Genomic DNA, 15,650 nt, shown 5'->3' with positions numbered 1-15,650 from the left:
CTTCTCAGCTGGAAACTGGCTGAGGATGTGTAAAACAGCATTGGTTCATTTAGACCCAATCCTTCAGTGTGCTCTGTGCCCACATGATGCTCATTGCAGGACCAAGACCAGAGATTATACATCCTAAAATAGCATCTGCCTTTGCCAATAATTTTATATCGTGTTCATAGTTCATTATATCTTCCATGTCTTTTTCTGCATTACTACTTCTGAATAGAAGTCTCCCATTGTATATCTATTTGGATTATAATTTTTTCCTAGTGTATTAGTTTACATCTATCTACTGCATATGAAATCACCTCCATTTATATCTGTCTCTCTCAGCTTGTTTTGCAATTCTGATCTATTCTCTCAGATCTTTACTAGTCTTCCTAGCATAGTATCTTCCTCAAATTTAAATCAATCAGTCAGGAATTTATCAGTCTGAAGTTTACCACCAGACTATTAATGAGTATAGTACATTGAAAAGTAAAAGTCCACCAGGTTGATCTTTGAAGGACACCATTTCTTCCTCCAATTTTTGTAATGCTACCCTGTCAATAATCACTGGCTGCTAGTTATCTGTTGGCAAACTAGTAACCCATATTATGGTATTTCTATTCATAGAGCATTTTTTTCAGCTTCTTAAACTTTATGTGATACTATATCAAAAGCTTTGTTGATAACACAATAAAATTTTATTCAGCAGGGCGCAAGACCTCAGCTGCACTGAGTTTACACTTGGTACAGTTGAGGAGTGGGATGAGGGGTAGCAATAGCTTTAAGCCACCTTCCCATTCCCCTGTTTCTGGGTCAGCTAGGTGTCAAAGTGGCCCCTAGGGTGTCAAAGTGGCTGCTTTAAGGGCTATTCTAAATTACTCTGGCTGCAGCCAGATGCTGTGCCTGCCAAAGATTGGGTGAGTACTGTGCACTCTGCACCACTCCTTCTTGGCCATGCCTCACCACCTTCAACATGCTCCCTACATGGAAGTGAGGGGGAGCTAGAGATGTATAGCTGGCTACGCACCACTCAAGGTTTCCCCTGCATTCGGGGGGGAATCCTTGTTTGTTTTTTGCTAGCCCCAAAGCTATATTTTTATTGTATATCTGACATATTTGTTTTATGAACCCGTGTTGTTTATCATTTACCACATCCCTTTCCCTTGTGAGAACTTTTACAAATATCTGTGTGGATTGGATTCATTTAAGTGAGCTGTAGCTCATGAAAGCTCATGCTCAAATAAATTGGTTAGTCTCTAAGGTGCCACAAGTCCTCCTTTTCTTTTTGCATAAACCACTTGTAACCCTCAGCAGTGGAAAAGACCTGGATCAAGCACTAATGAGATGCCAACTTTTATTGAGAAGGATAATGTGATTTAACTTACTTTTTTATTTGAATAATAGCTGAGATTGTAATTCAATCACATGTTTCCAGGAGCTGGGACTCTGAAAACAATCACCAAATATCACAAGGCTCATGATAAAATCATAAGAGTTGGTGACTCTTTAGTCCTCAGACAGAGGACACATCCAATATTAAAATTAAAACAGAGGTTACACTTTATTTTAGTAAGAATTGGCACTAAATTATCAAAATTAGTTTGTTCTTATTTTCATGTGTCACAAACATTACAAGTTGCAGTTCCTTGCTGGATCACTAGATGGTATATGAGCTCACTGTAAGGAACCTGAGCTGTCAAGGAAGCTCTAGTTAGAATTTAGGCAATGCTACAGTATCTGTCTTTATTGCCCTGGATCAGACACACCTAACTTGTGTTTAACTGCAAAGGAAATCCATCCAAAATTGTTCCTGACAATTACCACTAGAAGTGACTCAGCCTTGGTCTACGCTACAGGGTTAGGTCGAATTTAGTCGTGTTAGGTCGATTTTATAATTAATGCGGCTACGTAAGCAACCCCGTTCCGTCGACCTAAAAGGCTCTTAAGATCAATTTCTGTATTCCTCCCCGGTGAGGAGACTAGTGCTAAAATCGACCTTGCTGGGTTGAATTTGGGGTAGTGCGGATGCAAATCAACGTTATTGGCCTCCGGGAGCTATCCCAGAGTGCTCCAATGTGATCTCTCTGGACAGCACTTTCAACTCTGATGCACTAGTCAGGTACACAGGAAAAGCCCCGGGAACTTCTGAATTTAATTTCCTGTTTGGTCAGCGTAGCGAGCTCAGCAGCACAGGTGACCATGCAGTCCCCCCAGAATTGCAAACGAGCTCCAGCATGGAGCGAACGGGAGACACTGGATCTGACTGCTGTATGGGGAGAAGAATGTCTGCAGGCAGAACTCCGATCAAAAAGAAGAAATGCTAATATATATGCCAAAATCGCACAGGGCATGATGGACAGAGGCTACAACAGGGACACACAGCAGTGCCGCGTGAAAGTCAAGAAGCTCAGGCAAGCCTACCTAAAGACAAAGGAGGCAAACGGTTGCTCTGGGTCAGAGCCCCATACATGCCGCTTCTATGCTCAGCTGCGTGGCATTCTCGGGGGGGGGGGGGGACCCTACCGCTATTCCACCACTGTCCATGGACACCTGAAAAGGGGGAGTCTCACGCAACATGGAGGAGGATTTTGTGTATGAGGAAGAGGAGGAGGAGGAGAATGCGCAGCAGGCAAGCGGTGAATCCATTCTCCCCAGCAGCCAGGACCTTTTCATCACCCTGGAGCCAACACCCTCCCAAGGCAGGATCCCAGACCCTGAAGGCGGAGAAGGCACCTCTGGTGAATGCACATTTGTAACTACAGTACAGGGTTTAAAAGCAATTGTGTTTAATGTTTGATTTTTCCCTGAAGACTTGGGATGCATTCGCGGCCAGTACAGCTACTGGAAAAGTCTGTTAATGTGTCTGGGGATGGAGCGGGAATCCTCCAGGAACATCTCAATGAAGCTCTCGTGGAGGTACTCCGAAAGCCTTTGCAGAAGGGTTCTGGGGAGGGCTGCCTTATTTCATCCTCCACGGTAGGACACTATACCATGCCAAGCCAGTAGCAAGTAGTCTGGAATCATTGCAGTACAAAGCATGTCAGTAAATGGTCCTGGGTTTTGGTCGCATTCAAGCAACATTCGGTCTTTATCTTTCTGTGTTAGCCTCAGGAGAGTGATATCATTCATGGTCACCTGGTTGAAATAGGGGAATTTTTGTAAGGGAACAGTAAAAGGACCCCGTTCATGCTGGGCTATTTGCGCTTGGCTAAAAGGGATCATCCCATAGCCACGTGGTACGGGGAGCGGTGAAGGGATCATCCCAAATAGCCACGCGGAGAGGTGTAGGGAGAGGTGTGCTGCACATCCACCAAAAACCGCAGCCCCTCTTTTTAAATGGCAAACCTAACCAGCATTGCTTGCTATGGGAACGGAGGATGCTACAGTTTGAAAACATCCCCACATGTTATGAAGGCGTTAGAAGCCAAACCCATATACCCTTTGGTTTACCATGGCTGCCTGGAAACTGAATTCCTTTGCCCAGCTGTGTGTGATGTGTCACCATACCGGCAGGCGCTCAATATAAAAGGCAAAATGCGACCTTGTACCTAAAGCACATGTGCTGTCTGCTGTGAATTGCTAGATTCACTATGAAAGAGTCTCCCTTTTGTTCTCAGAAATGTATCATCTTAAATTTTACTCTCCCTTTTTATCCCCCTGCAGGTGCAAATGTTTCTATGCTCCCCCTATCATCTCCGTCTCTGAGGTTATCACAGATTAGAAGGCGAAAAAAATGCACTCGCAATGACATGTTTTCCGAGCTCATGCAGTCCTCCTGCACTCATAGGGCATAGTTGAATGCATGGAAGCATTCAGTGGCAGAGTCCAGGAAAGCATTAAGTGAGTGCGATGAGAAGAGGCAGGATGCAATGCTGAGGTTAATGGGGGAATCAAACGGACATGCTCAGGCGTCTGGTGGAGCTGCAGGAAAGCCAACGAGCACAGACCGCCGCTGCATCCACTGTACAAGCACCTGCCCTCCTCCCCCAGACGCCCAAGAACGCGCGGGGGGGAGGTTCCGGGCACCCAGCCACTCCACTCCAGAGGATGGCCCAAGCAACAGAAGGCTGGCATTCAAACAGTTTTGATTTGTAGTGTGGCTACAATAAGAAATGTGCCCTTGTCCTTCCCTCCTCCCCAACCTGGGCTACCTTATCAGTTATCTCCCTTTTTTTTTTAATTAATAAAGAAAGAACGCATAGTTTCAAAACCATAGTGACTTTATTTCCTTTGCCAGTTGTGATCGAAGGGGGGAGGGTGGTTGGCTTACAGGGAATTAAAATCAACAAAGGGGGTGGGTTTGCATCAAGGAGAAACACACACAGCTGTCAAACCGTAGCCCTGCCAGTCATGAAACTGGTTTTCAAAGCCTCTCTGATGTGCAGCGCACCTACCTTTGCTCTTCTAATCGCCCTGGTGTCTGGCTCTTCAAAACTGGCAGCTGGGCGATTTGCCTCAACCTCCCACCCCACCATAAATGTCTCCCGCTTACTCTCACAGATATTATGGAGCAGACTGCAAGCAGTAATAACAGTGGGAATATTGGTTGCGCTGAGGTCTAACCTAGTCAGCAAACAGCGCCAGCAAGCTTTTAAATGTGCAAAGGCACATTCTACCACCATTCTGCACTTGCTCAGCCTATAGTTGAACTGCTCCTTACTGCTGTCTAGGGTGCCTGTGTATGGCTTCATGAGCCATGGGAGCAAGGGGAAGGCTGGGTCTCCAAGGATAATTATTGGCATTTCAACATCCCCAACAATAATTTTCTGGTCTGGTAAGTAAGTCCCTTCTTGCAGCTGCTCAAACAGCCTGGAGTTCATAAAGATGCGAGCGTCATGCACCTTTCCCGGCCATCCCACATTGATGTCGGTGAAACGTCCCTTGTGATCCACAGTGCTTGCAGCACCATTGAAAAGTACCCCTTGTGGTTTATGTACTGGTTGGCAAGGTGGTCCGGTGCCAAGATAGGGATATATGTTCCGTTTATCACCCCACCACTGTTAGGGAAATCCATTGCAGCAAAGCCATCCACTATGACCTGCCCATTTCCCAGAGTCACTACCCTTGATAGCAGAACGTCAGTGATTGCATTGGCTACTTGCATCACAGCAGTCCCCACAGTAGATTTGCCCACTCCAAATTGATTCCCAACTGACCGGTAGCAGTCAGGCATTGCAAGCTTCCACAGGGTTATCGCCACTCACTTCTCAACTGTCAGGGCAGCTCTCATCTTGGTATTCCTGCGCTTCAGGGAGGGGGAAAGCAACTTACAGAGTTCCAGGAAAGTGGCCTTATGCATGCGAAAGTTTCGCAGCCACTGGGAATCATCCCATACCTGCAAGACTATGCGATCCCAGCAGTCTGTGCTTGTTTGCTGGGCCCAGAATTGGTGTTCCACTGTATCAACCAGCCCCACTTCTGCCATGATGTCCCAATTGCCACAGCCCGTGCTTTCAGGAATGTGTGTGTCCATGTCCTCATCACAATTGTCCTCGAGCTGCCGTCTCTTAGCCAGGTTCTGCACATACTCCAGTATAATGTGCGAGGTGTTTACAATGCTCGCAACAGCAGCGGTGAGCTGAGCAGGCTCCATGCTTGCCGTGCTATGGCGTCTGCACAGGTAACCCAGGAAAAAAGACGCGAAATGATTGTCTGCAGTTGCTTTCACGGAGGGAGTGGAGACTGACGACATGTACCCAAAACCACCCGCGACAATGTTTTTGCCCCATCAGGCATTGGGATCTTAACCCAATGGGCAGCGGAGACTGCAGGAACTGTGGGATAGCTTCCCACAGTGCACCGCTCCTTGAGTCGGTACTAGCCACGGTAGTGAGGATGTACTCCACCAACTTAATGCGCTTAGTGGGGACACACACAATCAACTGTGTAAAATCGATTTCTAAAAATCAACTTCTATAAAATTGACCTAATTTCGTAGTGTAGACATACCCTCAGGTTGACACCCTAGCCCCACTGTAGTTAATGGCAAAACTCCCATTTAACTTCTATGGAGCCAGGTTTTGCTCCTAGAACTCACAGGGTGTATCTACGTCATCATTTTAGCATTTTCCAGGAAAATACAGATCAGCATTTTAGTCTTCCATCCCATTTAAGACTGGAACAAGGTATTGAAACTTCTGTAAGAATCCAGCTACACAGTTAACTGCTGAGGTGTTTGCAAGGAGCTCAAACGGTTTCTATCAGACCACCCTCACCAGAGCTGTGTGCTGGTGACCTTTCCACAGAGTTCTGGATTTTAACGAGACAATAGTGGAAATATAGCCCTAGTGTTCTAACCAGTTCTGTGTGAAAGCCATATTACTCTTCATGCACGTTGTTGTATTTACACTACCAGGATACGTTATTTCTGAGCACTGCAATTGCACTATCACTGCAGTAGCAGCTCCATGCAATGACTTTAGGAAGGAAAATGAGAAGATGAAAAGCAGAAAGAGTGAGAGGAACATACAAAAAGAAAGAAGAAATGAACCAAATAAACTTAAAAAAAAAAATCTATGTTTCCATCCTGAAATTAAAACCAGACTAGCAACTGAGAAAAAAGGAAAACAATCTTGTTTCTAAAAAACAGTAATTCTTAAAAGGCTACCCGGGAGTGCCAGAAAATCTTGTTCTCCTGAGCTCTTGTTAACACCACACAGTGCTCTGGTGAAATTAAAACCTTCCGACATAAAAGTGCTTTGGTAAAGAACAAACCAGCTGAGAAGCCTCTGAGCTTCTTGTTTTACGAGTCAAATGGTTTTGTTGTTATTTTATAAAGCATTTATGGACATTTTCACACTGCTCCATTTGCTGAACATTCAAACGGCTCTTTTTTTTAATGATAGTGCTGCATGTAGCCATGATAATGAGGTTGTTTCAGTTTAAAGGTTTTAATTAAAGATTAAAACATCTGTGGATGGTTCACATGTTCTCACAGATTATTCATTCCTACAGCCTTTACTCAGGTGAGCAGCTCCATTGGCTTCACTAGGACCACTCAGATGAATAAGGATTGAAGATGCAAGTCCATACTCTGTACCTTGTGAGTGCTGTTTAGTATACCAATCATAATTAGCTCACTGTTACCTTGTGTTCCCCCATCTGTTTGCTGTATCCATTTGTCTCTTGCCTTGTATGTAGATTCTAAACTCATTGAGACAAAGACTATCTTTTGGTAATGTATGTGTACAGTCGTAGGGATGATGCCTTCAGTACAAGGGTGGTGCTCCAGTGGTATAATGCCATTGTAGAGACTAATAGGCCATTCTGGCCCAATCCCCTGCAAACACAATAGGGAAAAATAAGGCGAGGACAGAGGACAGGAGACGTTGCTGGGATGCCTCTATTTGCACATTATCCGAGGCTGCATTTTTGGCCCCCTCTGGCTATTGTATTTGGGTAAGTTAGAGCAGCCCTCTGCCTTCAACCTCCTTTAACTCTGTGCAGGCAGATCAGACCTGTGAAGAACTGCACCAGAATCGGGCAATTGTAACAATGAGCTATAAGCAACTTTTGCACATCCACTCCTGATGTTGCATGCTGTGCAGTTTCTTTACACCACTGGATTTAGCCCAATATCTCTTGTCATAAAATAATAATACTTCGCACTAAAATAGTGCCTTTCTTCCGATGATCTCAACACCCCTTACAAAGGCAGCACCCCCATTTTACAGGAAAGGGGGGGCTAAGGAACAGAGAGATTGAGTGATTTGCTTAATGTCACATGGTCACTGGCAGAGTGAGGAATAAATCCCATGTCTCCTAACTCACTGTTTCTTGCCTCAACCACTAGATTATTTCCCTCATTAGACATATGGGAATCAAGTCTACTCTTGCATTGGTTTTGTAAAACTGGGGCTCTATTTACTTCTCTGGAGTTTCTTCACATTTACACTGGATTCTGAAAATAGAATCAGACCTTTAATACTCATGTAATTGAGAGCACACTTGGACACACACTGTATTAGAGTGTCCTCATATGGCAAGGAAAAGATAAATTGAAAATCAATCCTCCCCTCCGTCCACAAGCATCAGTTTGAGGGAGGTTCAGAGTAAATTCCTTCAGTCCCTAGACCTTTCTGTGTCTCCTTCACTGCCTGTTCTGCACAGATTATTGCAACTCAAAGGTGGTCCCTGAGACAGAGGGGCCTGACCCACGGAAGTCTGCTGCAGGGGTCAGGGAGCTGGGTTCCCTGGGTCTAGACTGTACAGTGGCTGAAGAGCTACTTTGTATCACCTCTACATTGGCACTCCCCTGCGTGGGAGTAAGAGGCCTGTACTCCCCCCTTGGGATTTAACCATTGAACAGCCCAGTGAAGAGCAAAATAAATAAATACATGTCAGCGTTTTTTTTTAAATTCTTTCAGTTTTAAAATTAGTAACACGTGGAGGAAATTTGTTTCTTAAAAATATATATAGCTTGTAACCTGACAGAGTCCCTTGAAAGAGGAACAAACACATGGGTTTTAGAAGAGAGCTGGGCCAGAGAAAAATGCTCCAGCTCGGAGTCTAGTCCCTCGTTCTTTGTGCACTCAAATTCCCCACTGGTACATCCATGACAGCTGAAACCATCTACTCAATGTGCAGCGACAGTCAAAAAAGCTAACAAAATGTTAGGAACCATTAGAAAAGGGATAGATAATATGACAGGAAATATCATAATACCACTACATACATCCATTGTACGCCCACACCTTGAATACTGTGTGTAGATGTGGTCACCCCATCTCAAAAAAATATACATTAGAATTGGAAAATGTACAGAAAAGGGCAACAAAAATTATTAGTGATGTGGAACAGCTTCCGTATCAGAAGAGATTAAAAAGACTGGGACTTTTCCAGCTTGGAAAAGAGACGACTAAGGAGGGATATGATACAGGTCTATAAAATCATGACTGGTGTGGAGAAAGTGAATAAGGAAGTGTTATTTACCCCTTCACATAACACAAGAACCAGGGGTCACCCAAGGAAATTAATAGGCAGCAGGTTTAAAACAAACAAAAGGAAATACTTCACACAATGCACGGTCAACCTGTGGAACTTGTTGCCAGGGGATGTTGTGAAGGCCAAAACTATAACAGGGTTCAAAAAAGAATTAGATGAGTTCATGAAGGCTAGATTCATCAATGGCTATTAGCCAACATTATAAGGGATGCAACCCCATGCTCTGGGAGTCCCTAGCCCCTGGTTGCCAGAAGCTGGGAGTAGACAACAGGGGATGGATCACTCTATGATTTCCTGTTCTGTTCATTCCCTCTGAAGCACCTGGCATTGGCCACTGTCAGAAGACAGGATACTGGGCTAGATGGACCATTGGTCAGATGTTTTTATGTTCAGAAGACTTTGCAGAGTGCATGGAATGGCTGCATCAGACCATTGGTTTAGTGCATTTAACAACTATGCAATAATTAGCACTGCCATGCAGTAGTAGATTTTAATCTCGTGTGTATCATAAAATACATAAACCAGTGAGGCAAAATAATTTAAGTCAGTGAGGAAAAAAATACATTTTAACTTCTTCTCTGGTGTTTTCCCCACAGGGTATGGAGGGAAGACAGGGTTGGCCTCACAAAACCTGAAAGAATCTTCCATAACTCAATTTAAAATATTATAATTGTAATTTTTATGAATGCATTCCTTAAGGACTATATTGTGCAAGATACTTAACAGAAGAACAATTTTGAAAATTAAAAATATATACCATTATCTGCTTTGATGTCCATTTTCTAATCATAATGAGTCACTCCAGATGGTGCTCCTCTATAGTGCAGAATAATGAACTTCACGGTGGCACTGACTCTGAGATTATAGGATTTTGCTATGCACCCGAGGCATGCATTAATCAGCAGTGCTGTGCCGTATGTTATATCTTACTCTTTAATTAACAAATTCAGTGAGGGGAAATAGCATTCATCAGCTGATATTGTGATGAAGTAACTATACACTTTTTTTAAAATTTGAAAGTTAATGATTATAGTTACATACCATGGCCCTGATCCCGCAAGTACTTAAGCTCATGGTTAACTTTACACAGGTGAGTAGTTCCATTGGTGCCAATGGGACAGCTCGCCTGCATAAAGTGAAGCACATGCTTCAGAGTCACAGGATTGTGGCCCAAAGGCTCAATCTATCCAGTTCCCATGAAGCCAAAGGCAAAACTCCCATTGGTTTCAAAGAGAGCAGAATCAGACACCAAGGTAAGGATAGGTAATACTAATTAGGTCATACAGAAAATACAGAACGAAAGCTGAGTGAAGGAAATAAACTAAGTTTTAGTGGATGACAGAGCAAACATTCAAATATATATATCTCGTAAAGTTTGGTAAGCCCAAATTATACCTACCAAAGTTTCTGGACCTTATCACCCCCTCTCATGGGAAAAACAAAACCTCATAGGAAAGGGCCAGGAAAATTCAGTGAGATTCCTCTTGTGCAGTTTTCCCCCAGATTGTTCAATGGGGGGCAGGGATGAGATTTCCTGCTTCCTCCCCCAGAATGGGAACACGCGAGGGGTTCAGAATTCATGGATCCATAGAGATCTGGACGAATCTTGGTGAGAGCTGCATTCCCACTGGTTCTATTGCAGCTGTATAGCTAGGGAATCTTCACTAACCTACTGTCCCAGAAACCCTCTGACAGAGGTGCCTCTAGCAAAGGGGCAGCTCCATGGAAAGAGTAACACAGCCTCTGGCCATATTAACTGTTCTGCAGATTCCCTGCATGGTTGCTGAAAGGAAATGAATATGCTTCTTAGTACATCAATTCCAGTCCATTCTGGATAGTTCCAGTAGGCTGGAGAGAGCTGTCCTTTCCTATCGTGGGGAAAGAAAGGACAGTGCCATGAGGTGACTGATCCAGTTCCTTTTTCCCATGTGGATAGAGAGATCCACACTTGGAGGGTCCTCTTTTTGCATGTCAGGGGAACGATCAGGCCCTCATGTACTCCTTACATGGTTTTTTTCCCCCCAAACAAATTATTCATTGCTATCACTAGCCTCTCTGAGTAACCCTGCATCATACCAGTGAGTTCACACAATGGACGTTGATGAAAGCAATAAAGAAAAGAAAATTCAGTTTCATATTTCCAAGGACTTACAGCAGTGAGTAAAAACAAACAAACAAATAGAAAACTTGGCACTCGTTCAAACACTTCAGTGTAAAAACCACAGGGCATAGCTCAAGGAGCGCAGTTTGAATTAATAATCAAATAAACATTTTCTTCTTAACACAGTTGCCCCACAACTGAGACCCACAAGGGGCTCCCTATCCACAGGTTGGATACCTGTGCTCTGCTGGGAGCTGGTCATGCACTGGTTTTCACGTCTAGTTTGTAGACTCACTATTTTAAAACAAGCAGCAATGTATATGTACAAGTGACTCTGTAGAAAACTGGGTATGCCTCAGCAAGGCTATGAGAACTGGATATTCAGCAGTGAGTCTATGGAGAAGTCATGGATAAGTATAAGCAAGTGTGTACATAGAAGAACTGGATATGTGTAAGCAAGTGTGTGGGAGAACTGGGCATGCATCAGTGAATCTGTGAAGGAGCAAATCTATGGAGGGATAGGCATCAAAAAATACATGTGCGGGAGAATGAATAAGCTTCCATCTAGCTAATGTCTTTTTGCATTGTGCCCATCACCACTATGTCTCAATACCTGTGAGAGAGAAATGAAGGGTGTGTACGTCAATGTAGACAAGAACAGATACTTTAAGCAGTAGCATGCATATATGGGGAGAAAGGAATATACATCATCATGTATGTATGCACATCAGTGAGTAGATGTGGAGAACTGGATGCATAAGAGTGAGGGTGCATGGGAGACATTAAATTGCATTAGTGAGCATGTTTGGGAGAACTGGACATGGATCAGGTTGTGTGCGGAGGAGAGCTTGAACCTGTGACATCATATGTTGCACCATTGTATCCTTTATGGAATACACCTGCTTAATAGAGAACTCTTCTTTTTATATACCGTTCCCTTTCTTGGCAGCTGCAGCACCAAATAACTCTCCCACTGATTTCCCTCTTGCATGTGCCTAGTTAACAAGATAAGTCTAGGCTCCATTTGCAGCAGCTTGGGGAAGGAAAGGATGAGTGAAGCCTGACAAAGAGCAATGCTGGTGGGGTAAAGTAATTCTCCAAGCAATGGACTATTAGCCATTAAGAGGCAGGTTCTCTGCTGCATTTAGAATCAGTTAGGGCAGTATTTTAGCACCTGGCCTGGCTTACAGTTCAGCATCCATTTTAATTTCTATAAAGGTTGCCCTCTTTGGGCCCAATTCTGACATGAGGCGAGTACCTCTTGAAAAGTTCTAAGCACCCTCAGTCATTGCCTACTGAAGTCAAAGGGAGTTGAGGTCATTCTTCACCTTGTGAGGAACCTTTATGTAAATTATAGTCCAATCTTCTGATTAACCAGCTCACCATGAAACAAAAGCCACATTTGTTGGCATTGGCATTTTGGAGGCAGACATTTTTTGTTGTAGAGCTTCATCCAGCCTTCTCAGACCCACCATACATTGTTCCATTTCTTTGAAAACCAGCTCCCATGTTGGTACACACACACACTCTAACTGGAATTACAAGAGACATGGTAGAATACATACCACTTCTCAATGGGCAAAAGTGAACTGGTAATCAGGAGTCTGGGTGATTTTCAGCAAAGGTTTTGCAATGAGAGGCTAAGGGAAATCTGAGCCCTCTCCTGGTGAATTACTCTGGAGGTCTGTAGTTGTTTGGGAGCTTCAGGAATTTATTTTTCCAGTTTAAAAATGTTGGTTTTTAAATTTCTGAGTGGGTGCAATGAAGAAACAGGAAAGAATGTAAATAAGCGCTCAAGTAAAAGAAATAGGAGTGTCAGGGAAAGGAATTAGGTTGAAGAACGGCATACAAAAGGACAAAAGATACCTTGTGATTCTAGAGAGAGATGGGTTTCAGGGCCAGGAACTCTTGAGTTCTAATCTCTGCTCTGACCTTGACTTTGCCAAATCACTAATTAATCTGGCTGCCTCAACTTCCCCATCTACAAGAGAGATGATAATACTTACTATTTCACAGTAGCCTTGTGATGATTAAATAGTTAAAGTACTCTGAAGATGAAAAGTGCAAAGTAGCATTATTATGGTGACATCCCAATCCTCTTGAGGTTTATAATGTCACCAGAGGCCACTATGAGGTATATATTTATTCCTCAGCCACAGTTGCTTATCATTTGTTATCTACAATTTGCATATAAATCTATATGTACGTGACTTAACTTTTTTTTCTAAAACTGGTTGATTGAAGCTAAAACTGAAATTGATTTGCCCAGTTTGTGGGTTGTTACTCTGGGGAATCATTGCACATGATCCTCAGCCTGAGTCTGTGCATCAGTTAATCATTATTGGTCCTTATGGAATTAAAGTAAGAGTGAACTCGGCTAAAGTGCTTGTTTTGTGGATTAGGTAACTTGAAGAATCTTTGTTTTTTAAATCCCTTTTAATAATATGGCAAGACTCGTGATTTGGCACTCTGTATATTTTTTTTAAAAGGGCTAATTTAAACACAATACATATTTTATAATTTTGTTGAATACTCACATGAATTTTAATAGAAAAGATTTCAGATTAAATGGAATATGAAAACGAATAAAAAAAAGAAATTAAGTAATGTGTTTTTCATTTCTTGCCTGTTGATGGTGCCTAGCTAGTGCACTGGTGGGAGAGTATTAGCAATAGATTAGGGGCCTCATTCTGCATGAATAATACAATACTTCAGGCCTTATTCTGGTACCCTTACTCATGCTGAGGAGTACATTACTCCATGAGTAGTCTTCTTGATTTCAATTAATTCATTCTCATTTCTCACAATTCCTTCTATTTCTATTCTTTTCTTTTCAGGACAATTGTGGTGGGATTTTTACTTTTTAAATTCAATTAATAGATTTGGATGCAGTTTCCATTGTGAAATGGGATTTGAAGATCTCACTCCGTATGTCTATTCAATTTTATGTCAATGTTCAAAATAGTTGACCATAACCATGTCTTGGATAAAGCCATAGGGATGCATTCACTGTCGGCATACCACATTGTATTTTCACTGAATTTAACAGAGCTGCATCCACCTGTACTAGCAATGAATAGTGTGAAGTCTGTAAATTACAGACCTTGTGAACAGCAAGCTGATTGGGCCAAAATCATCCTCGCTCTAAATTCACAGATATAGACTAGGACTCAGTTTTTGTTATCTGTTTATGTTCAAGCTCAGTTCTGTCACCATCACTCATGTTGAGCAGTATCTTATTACATGGGGAGTCCTAATGAATATGGACTAGATTCAGTGCGAGTGTAAGTAGCTGTAGCTCCATTAAATTCAATGCAATTACACTGGGCTACACCAGGATTTAACATAAAAACACAAGAACAGCCACACTGGGTCAGACCAAAGGTCCATCTTGCCCAGTATCCTGTCTTCCGACAGTTGCCAATGCCAGGTGCCCCAGAGGGAATGAACAGAACAGGTAACTATCAAGTGATCCATGCCCTGTCGTCCATTCCCACCATCCCTGCCCATCCTGGCTAATAAGCCATTGATGGATGACCTATCCTCCATGGATTTATCTAGTTCTTTTTTGAACCCTGTTATAGTCTTGGCCTTCACAACATCCTCTGGCAAAGAGTTCCACAGGTTGACTGTGTGCTGTGTGAAGAAATACTTCCTTTTGTTTGTCTTAAACCTGTTGCCTATTCATTTCATTTAGTGACACCTAGTTCTTGTGTTATAAGAAGGAGTAAATAACACTTCCTTATTTGCTTTCTCCATACCAGTCATGAATTTATCAATCATATCCCCCCTTAATTGAATATTTCCCTATGGCTTTATCCAAGATGAGATTAAAGTCCACAATAGTGGATGGTGAAGAAGAATTGAATGGGTGTGAATGGTCTTGGAGAGTGAGCAGTAAGAATAGGAAAGGGGATCCTGATATATATGACTGAATTAATTTATCATTTCAGATTCACACTACAAAGCTTGCAGAACTAAAGATTTTGAGGATTAAGTGTTAGATTTTATAAGAAGGATGGTTCTGTTAACACGGAGCTGTAGTGAGAGATGGGCTTAAGGCTTTGCCGATGCTTTCATGGTGTGGAAATCGTCCGTTTTTGTATAGAATTTAGCCATCCTAGGTGGGGATAAGATACATAGTTATTGAGGACCTACATACTCCGTGGCTGATTTGACCTACATTCTGTGGCAACGTTTCTATGGCATATAGGCTCAGAGCCTCAAAAGGAGTTAGGATTTAAATAGGAGATAGACACCCAAATGCCTTTAAGGATCTAGGCCTCCAGGCCAACCAAACAGAAATTCTACAGCAGTTCCAAGCAAATTAAAAAATGGAGGTTTCTATTCAATTAAGTGTGAAAATACTAATAGTATCAATGCAGTAATTCTTTGTGTTATTTAATTTGATAGCGAATTCAGTTTATTTTACATCACCACTATATCTTCAGTTTTCAGGATGGTGAAGAATTTTGTGTTGAAAGCTCCTGACTGAACTGCAGAAATTATGAAGTGAGAAGGTGGAAGTTTTGCCAGCTGGGTTAGGGCCGGCTGGGGTGTTGGGAAGATGTGGGAAGCAGTTTGGGATTGTGTGGGAAGCACATCAGCTGGATATTTCTACTGAAAG

The sequence above is a fragment of the Chelonia mydas genome, chromosome 3, assembly GCF_015237465.2.
Source record: "Chelonia mydas isolate rCheMyd1 chromosome 3, rCheMyd1.pri.v2, whole genome shotgun sequence".
In the NCBI taxonomy this organism is placed as follows: domain Eukaryota; kingdom Metazoa; phylum Chordata; order Testudines; family Cheloniidae; genus Chelonia; species Chelonia mydas.
This window is presented reverse-complemented; position numbering follows the sequence as displayed.